General features: G+C 33.6%; 2 non-coding genes across 2 annotated transcripts; both read left to right on the top strand.

Annotated features, from left to right (window-relative positions):
• The first annotated feature begins 263 nt into the window (after positions 1-263).
• LOC119559008 lies at positions 264-442 on the top strand. The gene has a single exon (XR_005220590.1). It is a non-coding gene; the product is annotated as a 5.8S ribosomal RNA (ribosomal RNA).
• A 401-nt stretch (positions 443-843) lies between these two features.
• Positions 844-4,814, top strand: LOC119559003. Its single transcript, XR_005220587.1, has one exon. It is a non-coding gene; the product is annotated as a large subunit ribosomal RNA (ribosomal RNA).
• Positions 4,815-10,000: the final 5,186 nt, after the last annotated feature.

The following is a 10,000-nucleotide window of genomic DNA, read 5'->3' as shown; positions in this document are numbered from 1 at the left end:
TACAATGTTGTACCTGATTATTACAGGTTAATGTTTTATATAAATTTCAATATATATCGCTAAAAAAAAGTATTAATACCGTAAATGCCATTTAAAAAATACTTGATATATTATTGGTTATATGAAACTAAGACATTTCGCAGCATTCGTTTTAGGTATAAAAATCAATTTATTGAAGGAATTGATATATGCCAGTAAAATGGTGTATTTTTAATTTCTTTCAATAAAAACATATATGACAAAATTACCAAACCAATATATAAAACTCTAAGCGGTGGATCACTCGGCTCATGGGTCGATGAAGAACGCAGCAAACTGTGCGTCATCGTGTGAACTGCAGGACACATGAACATCGACATTTTGAACGCATATCGCAGTCCATGCTGTTATGTACTTTAATTAATTTTATAGTGCTGCTTGGACTACATATGGTTGAGGGTTGTAAGACTATGCTAATTAAGTTGTTTATATAAATTTTATAATGAAATTTTATAAGCATATGGTATATTATTGGATAATAATAATTTAATTATTATATTATTCATAATATTAACAAATATATGAAAAACATTATCTCACATTAGTAAATAATTTGAATGTGAAAAACGAAGAGAAATATTTTCTTTTTCAATCAAATAATACTGAGAAATGTCTAGCATAAAAAATTTATCTAGAATTGTCTCTTATTAAAGATTAGTAAATAGAAAGCCGTTGACAATATTATTATTCTTCGTTGATTCGTTAGACCAAACAAATGCCATACAAATATATAAAATATATAACGAATTTAATAAAATGTTTTATCATTATATATAAAGAATTAATTGCAAAAAAAGTTATACACAACCTCAACTCATATGGGACTACCCCCTGAATTTAAGCATATTAATTAGGGGAGGAAAAGAAACTAACCAGGATTTTCTTAGTAGCGGCGAGCGAAAAGAAATCAGTTCAGCACTAAGTCACTTTGTCTATATGGCAAATGTGAGATGCAGTGTATGGAGCGTCAATATTCTAGTATGAGAAATTAACGATTTAAGTCCTTCTTAAATGAGGCCATTTACCCATAGAGGGTGCCAGGCCCGTATAACGTTAATGATTACTAGATGATGTTTCCAAAGAGTCGTGTTGCTTGATAGTGCAGCACTAAGTGGGTGGTAAACTCCATCTAAAACTAAATATAACCATGAGACCGATAGTAAACAAGTACCGTGAGGGAAAGTTGAAAAGAACTCTGAATAGAGAGTTAAACAGTACGTGAAACTGCTTAGAGGTTAAGCCCGATGAACCTGAATATCCGTTATGGAAAATTCATCATTAAAATTGTAATATTTAAACAATATTATGATAATAGTGTGCATTTTTTCCATATAAGGACATTGTAATCTATTAGCATACAAAATTTATCATAAAATATAACTTATAGTTTATTCAAATTAATTTGCTTGCATTTTAACACAGAATAAATGTTATTAATTTGATAAAGTGCTGATAGATTTATATGAATACAGTGCGTTAATTTTTCGGAATTATATAATGGCATAATTATCATTGATTTTTGTGTTTATTATATGCACTTGTATGATTAACAATGCGAAAGATTCAGGATACCTTCGGGACCCGTCTTGAAACACGGACCAAGGAGTCTAACATATGTGCAAGTTATTGGGATATAAACCTAATAGCGTAATTAACTTGACTAATAATGGGATTAGTTTTTTAACTATTTATAGCTAATTAACACAATCCCGGGGCGTTCTATATAGTTATGTATAATGATATTTATATTATTTATGCCTCTAACTGGAACGTACCTTGAGCATATATGCTGTGACCCGAAAGATGGTGAACTATACTTGATCAGGTTGAAGTCAGGGGAAACCCTGATGGAAGACCGAAACAGTTCTGACGTGCAAATCGATTGTCAGAATTGAGTATAGGGGCGAAAGACCAATCGAACCATCTAGTAGCTGGTTCCTTCCGAAGTTTCCCTCAGGATAGCTGGTGCATTTTAATGTTATATAAAATAATCTTATCTGGTAAAGCGAATGATTAGAGGCCTTAGGGTCGAAACGATCTTAACCTATTCTCAAACTTTAAATGGGTAAGAACCTTAACTTTCTTGATATGAAGTTCAAGGTTATGATATAATGTGCCCAGTGGGCCACTTTTGGTAAGCAGAACTGGCGCTGTGGGATGAACCAAACGTAATGTTACGGTGCCCAAATTAACAACTCATGCAGATACCATGAAAGGCGTTGGTTGCTTAAAACAGCAGGACGGTGATCATGGAAGTCGAAATCCGCTAAGGAGTGTGTAACAACTCACCTGCCGAAGCAACTAGCCCTTAAAATGGATGGCGCTTAAGTTGTATACCTATACATTACCGCTAAAGTAGATGATTTATATTACTTGTGATATAAATTTTGAAACTTTAGTGAGTAGGAAGGTACAATGGTATGCGTAGAAGTGTTTGGCGTAAGCCTGCATGGAGCTGCCATTGGTACAGATCTTGGTGGTAGTAGCAAATAATCGAATGAGACCTTGGAGGACTGAAGTGGAGAAGGGTTTCGTGTGAACAGTGGTTGATCACGAGTTAGTCGGTCCTAAGTTCAAGGCGAAAGCCGAAAATTTTCAAGTAAAACACAAATGCCATACAAATATAATTATATTATATAAATCAAGCTAATTAATATACTTGAATAATTTTGAACGAAAGGGAATACGGTTCCAATTCCGTAACCTGTTGAGTATCCGTTTGTTATTAAATATGGGCCTCGTGCTCATCCTGGCAACAGGAACGACCATAAAGAAGCCGTCGAGAGATATCGGAAGAGTTTTCTTTTCTGTTTTATAGCCGTACTACCATGGAAGTCTTTCGCAGAGAGATATGGTAGATGGGCTAGAAGAGCATGACATATACTGTTGTGTCGATATTTTCTCCTCGGACCTTGAAAATTTATGGTGGGGACACGCAAACTTCTCAACAGGCCGTACCAATATCCGCAGCTGGTCTCCAAGGTGAAGAGTCTCTAGTCGATAGAATAATGTAGGTAAGGGAAGTCGGCAAATTAGATCCGTAACTTCGGGATAAGGATTGGCTCTGAAGATTGAGATAGTCGGGCTTGATTGGGAAACAATAACATGGTTTATGTGCTCGTTCTGGGTAAATAGAGTGTCTGGCATTTATGTTGGTCACTTGTTCCCCGGATAGTTTAGTTACGTAGCCAATTGTGGAACTTTCTTGCTAAAATTTTTAAGAATACTAATTGGGTTAAACCAATTAGTTCTTATTAATTATAACGATTATCAATTAACAATCAATTCAGAACTGGCACGGACTTGGGGAATCCGACTGTCTAATTAAAACAAAGCATTGTGATGGCCCTAGCGGGTGTTGACACAATGTGATTTCTGCCCAGTGCTCTGAATGTCAAAGTGAAGAAATTCAAGTAAGCGCGGGTCAACGGCGGGAGTAACTATGACTCTCTTAAGGTAGCCAAATGCCTCGTCATCTAATTAGTGACGCGCATGAATGGATTAACGAGATTCCTACTGTCCCTATCTACTATCTAGCGAAACCACAGCCAAGGGAACGGGCTTGGAATAATTAGCGGGGAAAGAAGACCCTTTTGAGCTTGACTCTAATCTGGCAGTGTAAGGAGACATAAGAGGTGTAGAATAAGTGGGAGATATTAGACTTCGGTTTGGTATCGCCAATGAAATACCACTACTCTTATTGTTTCCTTACTTACTTGATTAAATGGAACGTGTATCATTTCCTAGCCATTATACGGATATATTTATTATATCTTATGGTATTGGGTTTTGATGCAAGCTTCTTGATCAAAGTATCACGAGTTTGTTATATAATCGCAAACAAATTCTTTAATAAAACGGTGCATTTATGTATTTTTGATTTGAAAATTTGGTATAACTCCAATTACTCAGGTATGATCCAATTCAAGGACATTGCCAGGTAGGGAGTTTGACTGGGGCGGTACATCTCTCAAATAATAACGGAGGTGTCCCAAGGCCAGCTCAGTGCGGACAGAAACCACACATAGAGCAAAAGGGCAAATGCTGACTTGATCTCGGTGTTCAGTACACACAGGGACAGCAAAAGCTCGGCCTATCGATCCTTTTGGTTTAAAGAGTTTTTAACAAGAGGTGTCAGAAAAGTTACCATAGGGATAACTGGCTTGTGGCGGCCAAGCGTTCATAGCGACGTCGCTTTTTGATCCTTCGATGTCGGCTCTTCCTATCATTGTGAAGCAAAATTCACCAAGCGTTGGATTGTTCACCCATGCAAGGGAACGTGAGCTGGGTTTAGACCGTCGTGAGACAGGTTAGTTTTACCCTACTAATGACAAAACGTTGTTGCGACAGCATTCCTGCGTAGTACGAGAGGAACCGCAGGTACGGACCAATGGCACAATACTTGTTCGAGCGAACAGTGGTATGACGCTACGTCCGTTGGATTATGCCTGAACGCCTCTAAGGTCGTATCCGTGCTGGACTGCAATGATAAATAAGGGGCAATTTGCATTGTATGGCTTCTAAACCATTTAAAGTTTATAATTTACTTTATAAACGACAATGGATGTGATGCCAATGTAATTTGTAACATAGTAAATTGGGAGGATCTTTGATCACCTGATGCCGCGCTAGTTACATATAAAAGCATTATTTAATACAATGACAAAGCCTAGAATCAATTGTAAACGACTTTTGTAACAGGCAAGGTGTTGTAAGTGGTTGAGCAGCTGCCATACTGCGATCCACTGAAGCTTATCCTTTGCTTGATGATTCGATAATAAAGATGTTGCAAGCGGGCATAATCATTATGCTTGCTTGCAGCATCGCACGCCACTTTGTTTGTGGTGTGTAAGGTAGGGAAGAAGAAATATAAAAGACCTAAATTGGAAACATCAATATATAAGTAAATATTGAACAAACAAAATGTATCGTCATCTTATTAGTGACGCGATGATAAAGTGGCAAACATATTCCATGTATAAATATTCCTATGGTATTAAAATTCAAGTAAAGAGGACATATATAAAAGTTTGTATATATGGTTCATTCAATGGTAGCAGCGGTTGGTTGGTTGGTGTCTGCTCCTCTTATTGTTCAAAACTTATGTTATGGTAGCAAGTCTATATCGTCATATTATTAGTGACGCGAAAAAGTAGTGGCAAAACATATTCCATGTATAAATAAATATTCCTATGGTATTGAAATTCAAGTAAAGAGGCCATTCAAGTAAAGAGGACTTATATAAATATAAGTATATATAATGGTAGCAGCGCGGTTGGTTGGTTGGTGTGTCTGCTCCTCTTATTGTTCAAAACTTATGTTATGGTAGCAAGACTGTATCGTCATATTATTAGTGACGCGAAAAAGTAGTGGCAAAACATATTCCATGTATAAATATTCCTATGGTATTGAAATTCAACTAAAGAGGACATATAAAATTACTATCAATGGTAGCAGTGGTTGGTTGGTTGGTGGTTGGTTGGCGGCTGCTCCTATTATTGTTCAAGACTTATGTTATGGTAGCAAGTCTGTATCGTCATATTAATTATTAGTGACGCGAAAAAGTAGTGGAAATCATATTCCATGTATAAATAGATTCCTATGGTAATGAAATTTTCAAGTAAAGAGAGGACCATTCAAGTAAGAGGACATATAAAAAGTAAGTATATGTTCCTCCAATGGTAGCAGTGGTTGGTTGGTTGGCGGCTGATCCTCTTATTGTTCAAAACTTATTTTATCAATATGAGTTTGGCAATACAATAAAGAAGACCAATCTAATCCATATAAAACTAAATGTATTATATGGATATGCTTAGGAAACCCATATATTCATAAAAAAAAATTATGTATAGAAAATTATACATATATCTTTTATATAAATGAATCGTATGGATATCGCCTTATGGTAGGTATAATAACTTTTTAAGGCATAATAATGTATAATATAGAAAATATACATTGAAATATAAATGCATTTTTATAGATATGGCGGCATATAAGTGCCATATACACAAGAATAAATAATAGAATTTACCAATATATAATTAAAATGAGATATATAAACCTAGTGAGGGGCTGCACTAGTATATGAATCGTATGGATATGGCTTATAGGTATAATACCTATAAGGCATAATAATGTATAATATAATAAATATAAATTAAGATATGAATGAATTATATAAATATGGCATAGAAATGCCATATACATACATAAGAATAAATGGTAGAATTTACCCATATATCACTGAAACACGATATATAAACCTAATGATAGCTGGCACTAGTACTGTAAACATGCACGCAATAGTGCGTGGGGTAAAAAACTACTATAGGGAGGTGGTCGTTGGCGGGCCCCTCCTCGTATTGGTCAAAACTTATGTTATGCATATGAATTTGTCAATACTATATAGAACGCCAAGCATATCCATATAAACTATGGATATGCATAGAAATCCATACAAAAGTAAAAAAAAATTATGTATAGAAAAATATACATATATTTATATAAGTGAATCGTATGGATATGGCTTATAGGTATAATACCTATAAGGCATAATAATGTATAACAAGTAAATATACATTGAAATGTGAATGCATTGTATGGATATGGCATATAAATGCCATATATATAGAAATAAATTGTATATCAATGATATAACAATTATAAACCTAGTGAGGGGCGGCACTAGTGAATGAATCGTATGGATATGGCTTATAGGTATAATACCTATAAGGCATAATAATGTATAATATAATAAATATACATTAAGATATGAATGGATTGTATAAATATGGCATAGAAATGCCATATACATAAGAATAAATGGTAGAATTTACCCATATATCACTGAAACACGATATATAAACCTAGTGATAGCTGGCACTAGTACTGTAAACAGGCACGCAATAGTGCGTGGGGTAAAAAACTACTATAGGGAGGTGGTCGTTGGCGGGCCCCTCCTCGTATTGGTCAAAACTTATGTTATGCATATGAATTTGTCAATACTATATAGAACGCCAAGCATATCCATATAAACTATGGATATGCATAGAAATCCATACAAAAGTAAAAAAAATTATGTATAGAAAAATATACATATATTTATATAAGTGAATCGTATGGATATGGCTTATAGGTATAATACCTATAAGGCATAATAATGTATAACAAGTAAATATACATTGAAATGTGAATGCATTGTATGGATATGGCATATAAATGCCATATATATAGAAATAAATTGTATATCAATGATATAACAATTATAAACCTAGTGAGGGGCGGCACTAGTGAATGAATCGTATGGATATGGCTTATAGGTATAATACCTATAAGGCATAATAATGTATAATATAATAAATATACATTAAGATATGAATGGATTGTATAAATATGGCATAGAAATGCCATATACATAAGAATAAATGGTAGAATTTACCCATATATCACTGAAACACGATATATAAACCTAGTGATAGCTGGCACTAGTACTGTAAACAGGCACGCAATAGTGCGTGGGGTAAAAAACTACTATAGGGAGGTGGTCGTTGGCGGGCCCCTCCTCGTATTGGTCAAAACTTATGTTATGCATATGAATTTGTCAATACTATATAGAACGCCAAGCATATCCATATAAACTATGGATATGCATAGAAAACCATACAAAAGTAAAAAAAAATTATGTATAGAAAAATATACATATATTTATATAAGTGAATCGTATGGATATGGCTTATAGGTATAATACCTATAAGGCATAATAATGTATAACAAGTAAATATACATTGAAATGTGAATGCATTGTATGGATATGGCATATAAATGCCATATATATAGAAATAAATTGTATATCAATGATATAACAATTATAAACCTAGTGAGGGGCGGCACTAGTGAATGAATCGTATGGATATGGCTTATAGGTATAATACCTATAAGGCATAATAATGTATAATATAATAAATATACATTAAGATATGAATGGATTGTATAAATATGGCATAGAAATGCCATATACATAAGAATAAATGGTAGAATTTACCCATATATCACTGAAACACGATATATAAACCTAGTGATAGCTGGCACTAGTACTGTAAACAGGCACGCAATAGTGCGTGGGGTAAAAAACTACTATAGGGAGGTGGTCGTTGGCGGGCCCCTCCTCGTATTGGTCAAAACTTATGTTATGCATATGAATTTGTCAATACTATATAGAACGCCAAGCATATCCATATAAACTATGGATATGCATAGAAAACCATACAAAAGTAAAAAAAAATTATGTATAGAAAAATATACATATATTTATATAAGTGAATCGTATGGATATGGCTTATAGGTATAATACCTATAAGGCATAATAATGTATAACAAGTAAATATACATTGAAATGTGAATGCATTGTATGGATATGGCATATAAATGCCATATATATAGAAATAAATTGTATATCAATGATATAACAATTATAAACCTAGTGAGGGGCGGCACTAGTGAATGAATCGTATGGATATGGCTTATAGGTATAATACCTATAAGGCATAATAATGTATAATATAATAAATATACATTAAGATATGAATGGATTGTATAAATATGGCATAGAAATGCCATATACATAAGAATAAATGGTAGAATTTACCCATATATCACTGAAACACGATATATAAACCTAGTGATAGCTGGCACTAGTACTGTAAACAGGCACGCAATAGTGCGTGGGGTAAAAAACTACTATAGGGAGGTGGTCGTTGGCGGGCCCCTCCTCGTATTGGTCAAAACTTATGTTATGCATATGAATTTGTCAATACTATATAGAACGCCAAGCATATCCATATAAACTATGGATATGCATAGAAATCCATACAAAAGTAAAAAAAAATTATGTATAGAAAAATATACATATATTTATATAAGTGAATCGTATGGATATGGCTTATAGGTATAATACCTATAAGGCATAATAATGTATAACAAGTAAATATACATTGAAATGTGAATGCATTGTATGGATATGGCATATAAATGCCATATATATAGAAATAAATTGTATATCAATGATATAACAATTATAAACCTAGTGAGGGGCGGCACTAGTGAATGAATCGTATGGATATGGCTTATAGGTATAATACCTATAAGGCATAATAATGTATAATATAATAAATATACATTAAGATATGAATGGATTGTATAAATATGGCATAGAAATGCCATATACATAAGAATAAATGGTAGAATTTACCCATATATCACTGAAACACGATATATAAACCTAGTGATAGCTGGCACTAGTACTGTAAACAGGCACGCAATAGTGCGTGGGGTAAAAAACTACTATAGGGAGGTGGTCGTTGGCGGGCCCCTCCTCGTATTGGTCAAAACTTATGTTATGCATATGAATTTGTCAATACTATATAGAACGCCAAGCATATCCATATAAACTATGGATATGCATAGAAATCCATACAAAAATAAAAAAAAATTATGTATAGAAAAATATACATATATTTATATAAGTGAATCGTATGGATATGGCTTATAGGTATAATACCTATAAGGCATAATAATGTATAACAAGTAAATATACATTGAAATGTGAATGCATTGTATGGATATGGCATATAAATGCCATATATATAGAAATAAATTGTATATCAATGATATAACAATTATAAACCTAGTGAGGGGCGGCACTAGTGAATGAATCGTATGGATATGGCTTATAGGTATAATACCTATAAGGCATAATAATGTATAATATAATAAATATACATTAAGATATGAATGGATTGTATAAATATGGCATAGAAATGCCATATACATAAGAATAAATGGTAGAATTTACCCATATATCACTGAAACATGATATATAAACCTAGTGATAGCTGGCACTAGTACTGTAAACAGGCACGCAGTAGTGCGTGGGGTAAAAAACTACTATAGGGAGGTGGTC

Source organism: Drosophila subpulchrella, unplaced genomic scaffold (genome assembly GCF_014743375.2).
Source record: "Drosophila subpulchrella strain 33 F10 #4 breed RU33 unplaced genomic scaffold, RU_Dsub_v1.1 Primary Assembly Seq155, whole genome shotgun sequence".
Classification (NCBI taxonomy): Eukaryota; Metazoa; Arthropoda; class Insecta; order Diptera; family Drosophilidae; genus Drosophila; species Drosophila subpulchrella.
Note: the sequence above shows the minus strand (reverse complement) of the source record. Positions and strands in the feature narration are given on the sequence as shown.